The sequence below is a fragment of the Alligator mississippiensis genome, chromosome 3, assembly GCF_030867095.1.
Source record: "Alligator mississippiensis isolate rAllMis1 chromosome 3, rAllMis1, whole genome shotgun sequence".
Lineage (NCBI taxonomy): Eukaryota > Metazoa > Chordata > Crocodylia > Alligatoridae > Alligator > Alligator mississippiensis.
In genome coordinates, this window is record NC_081826.1 from 172143321 (window position 1) to 172157573 (window position 14253).

The 14253-nt window shown below is 40.3% G+C and overlaps 1 long non-coding RNA gene across 1 annotated transcript in view; it reads left to right on the plus strand.

The window, feature by feature from the left end:
- The window catches only part of LOC109283969 (uncharacterized), a 282985-nt gene extending 271158 nt beyond the window's left edge, over window positions 1–11827 (plus strand). Inside the window, exons 3-4 of the long non-coding RNA XR_009460938.1 lie at window positions 5009–5105; window positions 11603–11827. This is a non-coding gene — a long non-coding RNA (uncharacterized LOC109283969). The remainder of the gene's footprint in view (window positions 1–5008; window positions 5106–11602) is intronic.
- The last annotated feature ends 2426 nt before the right edge of the window (window positions 11828–14253 follow it).

Consider the following 14253-nt stretch of genomic DNA (forward strand, 5'->3'; position numbering starts at 1 on the left):
GTCCTTTTTGCCCTTCTCTTATAACCTAGAAGGAAGTGGTGGAAACAATAGAGGACCCATGATTCTTTTCTTCGAGCTGGCAAGACAAAGCTTCCCTACATTTAGGCCATAGAAAGCGTATTTCCAGTGAGGCAGCATGTCAGCACAAAGGGGTCACATGGTTGCAGCTATGTTGGTGCACCTGGTCTGGTTCAGAAAAACTCACTATAGACCAGCCCTTAGACTGTGAGAATTGCAATAGAAAATGTTCTCTTGTGATTAATGTTCTCCGTTAGTAAAAAGAGCAAGCACTTTAGAGGCAGAAATTCTGAAACATCACTCTTTTGACAAAACTGCAAGAATCAGCCACATGATTAATCCATTAACTGAATATTGCAAACTGGCACAAAATTAAATCATTCCTATTACCTGCCTTCACCAGCTTTTTCACAGGCCTCTTTACAGGTGGACACTACGAGAACCCTTCCCAAAAGGCAGAATCTATCTGCAAAGCACAGTCTGTGAGCTGCTACCTGAGTTTAGTGATAGGTAATCAGCACTTCATGAAGTATATTTAGGGGGTGTTTGTACATTATCTTTGCAGCTAGGTCATTGGGCAGCCACCTCCTCCTTCATTATTTGTTCAAACAACGTTGGGTTAGGCTGAAATCAGTCTCGCTGGCTGGTGGCTGACAGGAATTAGAATTAAGGTAGAATTTAATCTTGAAGCACACTGCTTGCAGGGTATACTCAGCTCTTTTGACCAAAGCTACTTAGTGTAGGTTTGTCTCCTGTTTATACCGATCAGAAATTGGATTGGCGGTAAATTTTTTGATTGAATTTTTTCATAGCTTGCATATGTTGCATACTTATAACTTTGTTAACAGTTTAATTTTCACTCACATTGCCTGCCTGTTGGTATTTTAAGTATTGACTGTACCACTTGGCACAGTGTCAGGTGATTCTTTTTTTTCACGTTTGTTCTTGTCTTTGGATAGCAGCATCTGAAGACAGTGTTGAAGATTTCCCAATCCTTTAACCCCTGCTTCTTGTTCGTGAGGAGTCTGCAACTCTTTTACAGCAAGCAAAGTCCTTGAATCCCCTGCCTTCCTGCTCTGTCTAGTTTGTGATCTAACATTTTGTTTCTTAAAAAAACAAACCTATTGAAACCCCCCCATTATTTGCATTGATTGTTTGCCTCAGTGATTGCTTTTGTTTCGGGAATTCTACTGTATTATGAATCTTTACCAAGCTGCCATTTGGATTGAAGTAGCAAAACTGGGGATACCCATGCTGATCCTTAAATTTGGCTTTCATTTTAATCTTAAATCAGGCAGACTGGAGATTTGGGATTAGGTATATGAGGAAAGGAGTGAATCTGGGGCTTTGTGAGAGGTGGGAAAATGCTGATGCCAGGTTTCCGTTCAATTTTTCTTTTTCTTGATAAGGTCCCAAAGGCAGGGTCTGATGGTGTGTCATAGGATTCTCCTTTTTTTCTGTGCCTGGCATAATTTTGCACATGTAAAGGGTTTCAGTTTTTCCCTTTGCATGCTAAAATGGGAGTGATTTTGGCATCACTCATTTCCATACCTACACCCATCTTTCCTGTGTGTATACAGCTTTTGCTTGTCACCACTTACAAAAAAATATTAAAACATTTTATTCCTCCTCACTGTAATCTGTTATTCTGGCTGTCTGCCTAAAGTACATACTGACTTTACATTACAAGGCAATTCCTTTTCCCACCCTACCTGATACAAGTTAGATGATAGGCAGATTGTTGAATTCAAAGCTGCGCTGGCTCACTGACTCCCACTGGGTTTTTCTGGTTGTCCAGTTATCTTGCCAAATAAGCAGAGCTCTAGTAAACAAGTGTGCTGGTGCTGGAGGGGTAGTTCATCAAACCAGCTATGCAGCAGTCTCTCTGTGAGAGAACGAGATGAATCAGAGTATAAACAGGAATGAAAATTGTGCCGCATATTCTATTTAACATCCTACCAGGTATAATTTTTATTTCAGTGTCCCTGTTGGAAGAATCTTCCTTAGTTTTTTTAAATTTATTTGTTTGATCCCCCCTGTCCCACCCGAAAATCGGTTAAAAGATCAGAATGCTAGACATATGTTTGATTCAAATATCTGCACAAGAAAATGCAAAGCCTTTTGTATCTCAATTATGTGGATAATTCAAACAAATTATCTCAATTTCAAAATAAAAAAATTGACTTCATTGTTCAGGAAATGCCCAAACAATGATCTCTGGACAGATTACTGTACTTCATATAGTTAAAAAGAACTACTCTTGTCTCTTTGTCCAGCAGTTCGTTTTTGCTTTCTGTTCCAGTGATGCAAATTTGCAGGCTTTTATTTCCTCCTCCTCTAAAACTCTGCTTTCTGAAAAATCAGCATTATAAAAAGAGAGCTTGATCCACTACCATAGAAGAACATGTGGATGTAGCTGTTGAGTTCATCAGGGGAAAGCTTCCCATTTTTGAAATGCAGTTGGAGTTTCAGAATTCTTCCACTGAAGTATGGCAAATAAGGCCCAAAATATTTCACAATGACCACTAGATCTGATTTTCAAAGGTGCTGGACACTTACAGTTTCCATTTACTTCAGTGGAATCTGCAGATTATCTGTAGTTCTGAAAATTCAACCATTCATTAAGTATGTAAGCACAAATCTGGGGATCTAAGTTCACACATCTCCATTTGTGATCACGTGTAGGGTTTCCCTTTGTAAGAACTTTTCCCAATGTACCTTACTGGTGTCTGGCAGTTTAAATTTGAAACAGAAAGAGAATACAGACATTTTGTAATTTTTTAATTAAATTTGAGGATCTCCTTTTTTTACTTTTCCATGTCAATTCCATGCTCTTGGCTATTGTTAGGTTTCTGCTTTCATATTCTGGAGGGATAAGTGCATCCTATGAGGCTGAAGAAGAGACACGTGAGAGTCAGGAAAGCCAGTGAGGAGGAAGGTTCAATCATAGCAAATAGGTGTAGAGAAGAAGAGGCCTTTTAGCAATCTTGTAGAGGAGGTTCAATTAATGTGTATATTTGTGCAGGTGGCTTACAACAGAGGGTAAAAATAGGCATAGAAATCTATATGAAACTGAGGCCTCACTCTGAAAATATGGTTCTAAATAACTCTTCCTACACACCTGCCTCTGTTGTGTAACTCAAAAGCTACCCCCATTCCAACAACAAATGCTATCTGATTCCAGCCAGTCCCTCCCACCCGTGCTAGCATACTGGTGACAAAGCCTTTTCCAGACTATGCTTCCTTAGCCAACTTTCCCAGGCTCCATTGGTTCTCCCCCTCCCTTGATTGTTACCTTTAATCCTGATAAGTTTCTGTTCCTGTCTTGTGTTGCCTCCAACCCATCATGCACTGTGTGATACTCTGATATGCTGTGTACCCTTGCATCCCATGATGGGAAAGCAGTTGCCAGGAAGGGATAGGAATGCAGACTAGCTAGGAGGAGGACAGAGAGGGCCCACAGTTAAATCAGTGATTTAAGAAAAGAATTCTGGATATAAATGTAGAGGGACCACTCTATGTGAATGGAGTGACATGCAGCATGCAAAGGGGAAACCGAACCTTTTGGCCCTTATAGCCTATCAGTGGTAGTGGTAGTTTATTCTGTGTGGATCACAGGTGATGCTGACACAAATCAAGGGCAAATCAAACACACAAGAAATCCCACTGCCTAGTCATGGCTGTAAGAACATTGGTCATATATTAGATAATAGAAAAAGAAGTAACATAGGACTAGGAAGTACTTAATGGGCTTTAGATTCACTCCCTGTTATCACACATACTATGTCATACAATCCCTTTCATAAAGTTTTATCTTAAAAGCCAATAGGGTGCCCCCAATACTCTGGAAGGCTGTTCTAGAGCCTCATTCCCCTGGTGGTTACAATCTCTCTAATTCCTAAACTAAATTTATCCATGAGATGTATATACCCATTAGTTCTTGTGCCTGCATCGTCTATTAACTTAAATTAATTCTCTTCTGTCCCTGGTATATTTTTCCTCCTCTTAGTGTATTTGTAGAGAGCAATCTTATTCCCTCTCAAGTTTCCTTTTACTAGGCTAAACAAGACGAGCTTTTTAAATCTCCTCTCATATGATTGAACTAGTAACTTGTCTCTGCACCTGCTTCACTCTGAAGTCATCTTTGAACCCTGGGTGGCAAGAATGGTGTGTAGTAGCTTACATGATATTTTACAAATGTCATTAATATGTCTTTACCTCTCTTGGAACTACTTCACTGGATACATCCTAGGCTCACATTTGCCTTTTTTATGGCTGCATCAAGCTAGTGATCCACAACCTTCCGAAGATTGGCTAGTACCTGCAGGTACCTCACCCCTGCTATCATTTCCAGGCCATGAGTTCTCTTATTAGAGAAGAGTTTCTTGGTGTAAGTGAATGGCCTGGCACTTTGTAGTATTACATTCCCTAAAAAGGAAATGCAGATCTTCACTATGTTGGCACACTGACAAACCGCCAGTTATTGCTATTGCCATAAAGTTCTTTGCATAGGGCTAAAAAAATCAGCTACATAGGGCTGCAGAAAATCAGACTATAAGAAAGTATCTGATGAATGGCATTATCCTACCTCTGAAACTAGAATCCCTGGCCTTTACAAAGGGGGGAAAACAGAAGTTAGAGATCATCACCTGCCTCAGTTGAGCACCGTTGCAAACCATCTGAGAAATCTTTAAAGGCCCTATTCACTGGAGACTTTAACAGGACAATGACTGCCTCAAAGACAGGTGCAGTAAATCATGAGAACAGAAACTCATCATAACTTAAAGCTTTCTCTTAAGTCTGTGGCAGTATTTAGAGCAGCTAACAAGGTAGACATATTCTATAACTCACCGCACATCCCCACACACACTTCTGTGGTTTTAATAGAACAGAAATGATCTTCTGTTGCTGGGTTCTCACTTCTCTTTGCAGTTTTATCTCTAAAGATATCTCCCACTGCCCATGTTGTTCCTGTTCTTTGGCTCAACAGAGGATGTCCGTTTCCAGAATTGTCAAGCGTTATTAAAAGAAAGGAAGTTCACCTGTTCATGCTTGGAAATGGGAGGACTAACTCAAAGGATGAAAAGGTACTTATAGCTCAGGCTATGAGCTCATGCAAACTGCTGACAATTGGTTCAGATAGTGATAGATTTTATGGTGCCAATATCTGTGCATAAACAATCTGACTGATACCAAGCTGATACTATACATTCTGACTATGGCCTTTGACAGCTACTGTATCATTAAGCCATTAATACAATAATAAGAAAGCATTCTGAGAAAGATCATTCTATATTATATAGCCACGCACATTTGTATCTACTGTATCGCATGTGAGTATGGAAATAATTAAACAAGGTTCCAGTGCATTATTTTATGCATTTTTTTTCTTCTTGTCTCTCACTTTCAGTAGCAGGGTGAGAATGAGATATAATCTAAAGAGAGAGATCTGATCTTATTTAGTTTGCCCAAAGCCTATTAAACTTGCAAGAAGAAATGACATTACCAACTGCTGTCCAAACAGAATTTATGTGCTTTTTTATAGTTCAGATAAATGGTGGAAATGGCACAGAATATTCATTCCCTCTTCCATTGAGCAGTGCAATAGATCTATGCACTTAATGTTCTTAGTGATTTTGTTGGGGGGGTTTTATGACATATTCTCTAGCACTGTGTATTTTGGCTAAATGAAGGTCAGTACTGTTACTGCTAACATTTTTAAAGTACCCTATTCTAAAAGTTATATTGCTGCAAAAATAGCAAATAGTTTGACAGTAAGATATTACTTTAAATACATATTCATAGTCTATAATGTTGCTAGGTTTGAAGGGGGGGCATCTTCTCTCTTTCATAAATCAAGACTAAAAGAAGCATGGCAATTTTCAGATTTGTGCTGAGATGTTTTTTATTTTTTCCTATCTGCCATAAACTTAAGAAGTTTTGTGCTTCAGTTGTACAGTATGTACAGGAGCTTTCCAGTTTTGTTTTCTTGCCAGTCCCTTTGGCTTGTTATAAACTATAGGTCGACAAGCTGGCTTAGTGCCTTACTGTGCTGGGCTGCTCCTAAGAGGTAGTCGAGAGAATGACCCTAGAGGAATACCTTGTTACTAGAACCTGGAAGTACAGGATACATTTTCTAAGCAATAAAATGCAGATTTAGCTGTATGATTTACAAAGGGGTCCGTGAGTGTTGTGCTGATAAATCCCCAAGCATCATGCAGGAAAATTTTCCTTCTTTCTGTGCAGGTTGGGTTACTGCTGCTACAGCTTGGCTTTCAATCCATTCTGTCAAGTCAGGAGGCTTCTGATATACTGGTGGCTACTTGGAGTTCAGTTGGTCAGTCAAAACTGAACGACTTAATAAGCTTATGGTTCTCAAGAAACCCCATGATTCAGATCTTGGATATCATCCATCAAGTGGGAACTTGGTTAGAATTACATTTTTGCAGATACATTTCTTCATGAAGCATTAAATCCTGAACCCCTGAAAGTCAGAAGGAAGGTTGGGGTGGACTTCAGTGGACTTTGTCCAATCTGTGAAAAGAAAAGGCTCTAAGGGGAACAATGAAAACACTGAAGCTGACCATCTGCTTCTGCCATGATCATACATATCATGAAGGAGTCCAGGGAATGCTAATGGCTTAGAATTTTGCTCTGTGTGAGGAGCTCATTAGAAAGTAGAACCGATGGATCTTACAGCAGCATTTCCAGCAAAGTAACAATAGCAAAGTATCAATAACTGAAAAACAATATATGCAAGTAAGATAACTGATGAGAAGAAGGAGTGGTTAAAATAGACTTTATTCCCTTTGGCAAGGGCCACTGTTACTCCACCTATGTAGCCTCCCTGATACAAATCTGGATTTGAAACAACTAAAAATTAAGAAAAGATTATAATGGTAAACAGACTGCAGCAATGACAGCAATGAGTTAAAAGGAGAGGGAAGAATAAGGATTCTGGCTCAAGAGAAAATCCAGTAGCAATTCTCCACAGGCAGCAAATAATTTGTTTGAGTGCATAATTAATAGATTTGTCAGAAAGTACTTAGATTGTGAAATATTGCAAGTAGACCTCTTTCCAGATGGATTAAGATGAATGGGTCCTCCAGCAGAGTATGAAACCTCATTGCTCAGCGGCTGGAGAATTTGCTGCATCTAGATTTGTTTGAGTCTCTGCCTCTTTGCTCTCTTCTTTCTCTTTCTCCCTGGCTGCAGGGGAGAGAAAAAAAATGAATAGATTGCTTCTAATTCCAATACTGAACAGTGTCCTTTACCTAAAGGGCATCCAAGCAGACAAAACTAAATCAGATGCTCAATGGGAAACTATTCACTGCACAGAAATATAAAAAGGGGAATGCATTAACACTCACAAAACAGTTAAATTAAGTACTGCTGCAGTTCAGAGGTAGTTGCTTGCCCATCATAGAATCAGGTAATCATGTATAAGAAGCAACAAATGTCTTTTAGTGGCTGTGCAAATTCTTCAGTGTTAGGAGTAGGGAGGAAGAATGATGTGTGATTCCAAATTCACCTTTGATTACATGAAGGTGAACTGATTTACTCTGACTTTGAGGTTAAATATGCTGTGCTCCACATATGGAAGTGAATTTGTATTTAAGTCAAGTACAATAGCCAGGCAAGTGACCACTAATTGGAATGAACCACACCTCTACACCAGAGGTAAAATAGGCAGGCACAGGAAAAGTGATATTGCTCCATAATTTCAATTCTTGCTGCTGCAGAGGAGTGATGACAATGGTCTATATGCATCCCTTATTCCCTTCCATGGACAAAACTTAGGCATGTAGGTGATATCAAATCAAGACTGCAAATGACAAACCAGACAGAGTGATTTATACATTATCACCCAGGAGACTACACTATCAACAAAGAACATGCAGTTTGACCATCTTTTACCAGCCTGAAAATGTGAAAAATAGTATGCCCCTTGCAGTCTACCTGAAAGGACAGTAACTGTGTTACTAGAATGGGAGTGACTGTGCTAATATCTTTGAGCTCTGAGCAAGTGCATGTGAGCCAGATGTACCCAGAAGGCCGGGCAGATTCAGCCTGAGCTGAGTGCTCACACAATGGATTCTTTTTTACAATCAGCCTGACTTTTAATGCAGACTGAATATTATGCACTTGTCTGCTTTCTCCTTCTGCTTGCCATCAAATTATTATTTTGTTTTAATGTAGTATTTTTGTATGTAGAGCTGAAACTGGACAGGAATCAGTTATCCAGAGCCCTTTAACTTTGGATAGGTTCAAATCTAGACCAAAACTTTGTAGTGCAGATTTGGTTCTACCCACAAAGACTTGATTGGACTATAGAACTAAACTTTGCAGTGAGGGTCATCTTATTTTCAGGATAACATTTTTTGTTTTACTTACTTTCTGTCTAAAAACCCTTTGTACTACAATCAACGTGTTTTTAAATCATCATTTGCAGACAGGTTTCATTTAGAAAATAAACTTCAGTCATCTACATGCCATCTGCTTAGACACCATCTGCCTCTAATCAAGTGGAATCACCTAGTTACATATTTAGGAGACTACTAAATGCTATTCTAATACCTTTTTAATGTCTCCATCCACCAATGCACAACTTCAACTGTGAGAAAATGCCTCATGTAAAATATAAAGACTGTATCTAATTCTGCTTTCACTTATTCCCTGCGCAAGTCCATTGCTTTCAGTAGGCTTGGCACAGGGTGAGAATCATGTCTAGAATCTAAACTAGGCAGAGAAAATAAACAGAATGTAGACAAGAAAAGGTTTATTAATGTGTTTTCTAACCAGTCCTGGGAAACTTAAGGCCATATTCTGCTATCAGTAACATACATAGGAATGCAATATGATTATATGGAGCAGGAAAATGGGAGTTTGAAGGTGGCTTTAAAGCCATCTTTCTGTTTCTCTGATTGTACATAACCCAGACCCAGCACAAATTTAGAAGTAACCTGAGGCTACCCTAGGTTGTTCCAGCTACCAGTAGCCCCCAAGGGATGCTCCATTAGGTGAAATTCATGGATTTCAGGGTCAGAAGGGACCATTTGGAGCATCTGTTCTGATTTGCAGAACACAGACTTTCATTCAGTTATGCCTGCACTGAGGCCAAATAAGTTATGGTAGAAGCAGAGCAGCCAGAGCTTTAATTTTGAGATTTAGTCAGTTTATTGTTAAACTACCTCTCTTCTGTGTCATATTGTCTCTGTTTTTTTTCCGGGGGGAGGCAGAGGAGATAGGAATAGATAGCAGTAGCCCAAGCTCCATGCCAGAGTAAATCTCCACAATGCATCCATACTCATGTGACACCTAGGATGAGAGAGGAGTCAGCATTGCATTACTGACTGGAAAGAGAACTCCACAGAACCTGGCCTATATGAGGAAACACTGGATCAAATGTAAACTCCCATAAGGTTAAGTGCATGTAAAGAAAGGAAGTGTGATGTTTGCTGAACTGATTTGAAACCAGCATCTTGGGTCTGTTCAATAAGCTAAAATATTGTGATTCAGCTAGAATCAATGTGACACAACCTATTTTACTTTATCTTCCTGACAGAAAATATGTTTTTGGCAGCATTATAACTACATTTTCTACTGGGAAATCATTCCCATCAGAGTTCCTGACCAAATCTACTGGCTATTCCTCCTTCCCCAACCACAGCCTCCAATGGGAAAATCCCTGGGAGGTTTGGGAGCAGCACAAAGCTATCTTACTCTAGTGGAGAATCAGGAAGTTGGTGTTTTGTTCTTTCCAGAGGAATAACCTCAGTGTGAGAAATCATCTGTATCTTCAGCTGTACCAGTTTGACTAATATTGGCACAGACCACCCAATTACTGCATTGCATATTGCTGTGTGAATTGCAATAATGAACTAGCAGTGGGGCAGAAGAATAGTACAGATGTTCTTGCACACTGAATTTGTGTTCGTCCTTCACTGTTAAGCAAATATCACACTTTGCATTAGGTTTCATCTTCAAAGAGTTCATAAGGGATCATAGGTTAATAGATGTTTAAATAAATAGTAAATCAGTTGTTACAGAATCCTGTAAGTCAATAGGTTGCTCATCACCAGAGCTTAATAACCACCGAAAATACCAATAACTGGGCTACAACACTACTGCTTTTCTCTCTACCATGTTTGTGACATCTCCCATACTGTAAAGCATATAGAAATGGAACTTTTACATCAAGTGCAGCTGTTAAAACTTTTGGTTAAGAGCATAGCCTTCTAAATGTAGATTAAGATGAGGTATGCACAGATTATTTTAAAACTTGTAAGAATTTACTTGTATCTTCACTGACAACTTCTAATAGAAATTAAATGTTGCTGAGTTTCAGGAGAGTTTGATTAACATTTTATTTTGATTTTTGGACAGCTTTTGCTTGCTTGCAAGTTTCAAAAGCAAAAAGGACTTCTTTAACCTGAGTATGAAAGCCTTACTAGAATTTCACAGCAGGAGAAAACCAGGTGGCAGAGGCATATACAGGGCAGCACTGTGCCCTGGGCAACATTGTTGCAAGAGGCAGCACCAGCATGTGTGAAAGAAAGATACCTTGTATAGGAGCAATTTTTATAAACTTTCTGTTTGGAAGCCAGCCCAAAATGCATGCAGTACTGTGAAACAGAGAGAGCAGCAACTCAATGTCTGGGGCTGCTGTCCTGATTGCCCCAATTTCTACTGCCATGAGGTACTTGAGCTGTTAATGAAACAAACTTTCTTATGACAGTTCCAGTCTAGTTTTTAAATCTGCAATGTCTAGAGAAATACAAATATTTCCAGATAAGTATCCAACTCCTTGGATGCTTTATTTACAGAGAACAGAAGCCAGTCACCAGAGTGCACCTGCATCACTTCTTAAAGGAAGGACAGTAGATTGATAACACTTCCTAATGCTTCTGGTTGAAAAACAGAAATAAAATATTTACAAAATTCTGTCCCCATTTGTCATCAAAGTTTTCTGACTTGCTCTCTTTTCTGATTATTTTCAACATTATTTCAGTGTCTTGTAGTATTCCCAATCTAAAACGTTAATAACTTAAATGAAATTTAGTTCAAATTGCAAAAGGAATGATTTGTACCTATAGGAACAAGTGGGCCTTTTAAAAGTCATACTGGGTGTATCTACATGATGTCATGACCCAAAGGTCTGATTTTTTTTGTGTGTGCTTCGGCACTAAGAATTATCCCCGTGGGTATACAACTTTGTTGCACGGAGGAGTTCTGCTGCGCAGAGAACCCGCGTGCAGGGAAGTGTTCCTGCCACTTTGCAGCGATCTTTGCAGGGTGCATTTCCTTTGCAGCACAGAAATGCACGGTGCAAAGGTTTCCCGCTCGTTGTATGCAAATTTGTGCCCCGCAATTGGCTAGTGCTAAATTATTCCCACGTGGCGGCTAGCGATTGGCCTGCTAGCCGTATAAGAGGCTTGAGCAGTTTCCGCCCAAGCCGAAGAGGACTCCGCATCCATCTCGTGGGGACTCTGGGTGTGCACGGCATGGTAATAGAAACCCTGTGTGTCGCTCAGAGGGGTTTGGCAGCCTGATCCACCGCCCACCTCTTCCTGTCTTCGAACAGAGCCTACTATAAGACGTAACGACGAGTTTAATGCGCGCTTGTCCTGGACATCCGGAGTTTGTCTGCGTGGAGCCTAGAAACCTTCATGTGATTGTTCGTGTTTTGTCTGCGTGGAGCCTTGCAACCTCCACGTGTGTTCGTGTTTTTTGTTGTAACCGCAACTCAAGCAAGTTCTCAGCCTACACCGCGACCATCTCGGTGTAAGTAAAATAATCTTAAAATCAACCGTTACGTGTCTGTGCCTAATTCTAGCTCGGCGACCTCCCTCTCCGACCCGGCCTGCCCGGGCTGCTGGCCACAGCCCGCGTGCAGAGCGACGAAAAGGGCCCGGGGTCAGACCCGGCGCGCACACATGAGACATTTAATGCAGAGTTGCCCAATCAGCTCTGCAGGAAAATGTCAGTGTCTACATGTGTGGCCTTATTAGGCTGCAGTAAACAAATAAATGCCACCATAGGAAAGTACTGCCCAAAACAAGTACTATCCTATGGCAGCGTTATTTAGTGTGCTGCAGTGCATGTGTAGATGGTGATGGGGCTAGCTAGGGCACGGAGTGCTTCAGTGCAGGGGCTGCCTGCTGGCCCCTCCTCTGCCACAGATTTCTTGTGCTCAGGTGACTTGGGGACTGTGAGGATAAATGTGAAACAAGTTAGATCTTGCTTATGCTTTTGGGCATCACTCTGATTCCAAAGCAGCCTAAGTAGATATGACTAATTAGTTCCTCAGCAAATATCTCAGTGTCTATCCATGCACCCCTAGTAGGGCACAGGAAACTAATAAATTCTGCAGCAGGGTAGTACTTGTAAATACAATTACTATTCTGCTGCAGAGGGTTTTTTTGTGTGTACAGCAGTGCATGTGTAGACACTGACCTGGCTGTCTAGGACATGAGGGTGATTCAGTGTGGGGGCTTGTATGTTGAGTCAGGTCGGAGCAGCTCTGGGCTGGCAGGCTGGCCCTCAGGACTTCCTGCCAGCTGGGGCTGCTGCACCCCAGCTCAGCATGTGGCAATTCCAGGTGCATGTGCAAATGCTGCATCTGGGAGCAATAAACTCTGGCATGAACTGCACCAGAGTTTATTCAGTCAAATTAAGTTCATGTGTAGATGCACCTGCTGTGTCCAGCTACACATTCAGTTAGTGTGCAGTTCGCTCAGGAGTTAACCGGGTCCCGGGTGCAGCATCTATATATATGCCTGGGGCTACAGCAGTTTGAGCTGGCAGCAGGCTTGGGGGGGTCAGCCCCAGGCTCTGGGTCATGGTGTTGGGCAGCAGAGGAACTGTCTGGCGCTTGAGAGTGCCCAAAGAGCAGAGCCATATGACTAGGCAGCAGGTAGGGTTCTGGTCCGCTGCTCCCTGGGGCTGACTGCATGCAATTTACTCCTCGGTCAATATTTACTAACGTTTAGGTGCAGTTATTTTTGCTGCCATAAGATAGTACTGTCAGGGACCATCCCTGACAATCTTAAGGGAGCGAAAATTAGTTTGCTGCATTCTGATAGTGTTGCACATGTAGGCTGATGCTTTATATTACAGCAAATTAGCCTACTGCACAGTTAAGTGCATGTGTAGATGCACCCCTGACACCAAAATTTTAGTTACCAGAACCAAATTATTTTAACAAAGGTGTTTAAAAATAAACTAAAAAATCTAGATCTTCAAAAGTATTTAAATGTCTGTCTTCCACTGATTAAATGGGAGGTAGTTGTCTGAATATATTTTAAAATCTGGGACTTTAGTTCATATTTAAATATTTAAAAGGTTGTCCTGCTTTTCAGAGATACTGAATCTGCATTAGCGTATTGAAGCTATGGGTACAAAGTGTGTGTAATCAGGTAGCTTACTTAGGTGCCTACTTGTGGATGTCTGTTTCTAAGTATGGATTTAACTGCCTAAGTTTAGAAACCCAAGTTTGAAGACTTATCCCAGAAATTCAACATTAAGCTTAAAGCAATATTTATATTGGTGTGTATATTGCCCCATTAGGTGTGTAAATTGCTGTGTGAGAGCAGATAAATGTCTGGGTTGCACACACACACCAGGGAATTGTGTGCATTAGCAAGTGTTATATATATAATATATTTTATATATACACACACAAAATATATAATACTTGCTAATGCACACAATTTCCTGGTGTGAGTGTGCAACCCAGACATTTATCTGCTCTCACACAGCAATTTACACACCTAATGGGCCATATGGATGTACAATACCTTAATTTACGTTTGGGCACCAGGTAACTGTGCACCTATATTATCAGATGTTTGCCAATGTATACTAACATGGCATGTAATACTAAATTACTTTGAAGTATAATTTTTTTCTATGCTCCCTTCAAAAGGATATTTTTTATAACATCAGACCCATGGAATTTACCTAAATTTTAATTTATGCTCTTTCTGCAAATGTCTTCAATAAGTAGCTTTTGGCTAACTCATTGCAATAAAGTCACATACCATATGCCTATAGAACAGATAAAGCACGTGTGAGGTTGCTTTGGAAAGCTTCAAGGATATGAGAAACCTTGGGAAAAAAATCAATAAATGTCCAACAGTATATTAAATCTCTTCAGAAAGCATGGGATATTTTTGTCTGACAATAGCAAAAATTACAGCACTGTAATTTAGATGCAAATTATATGTCAAACAA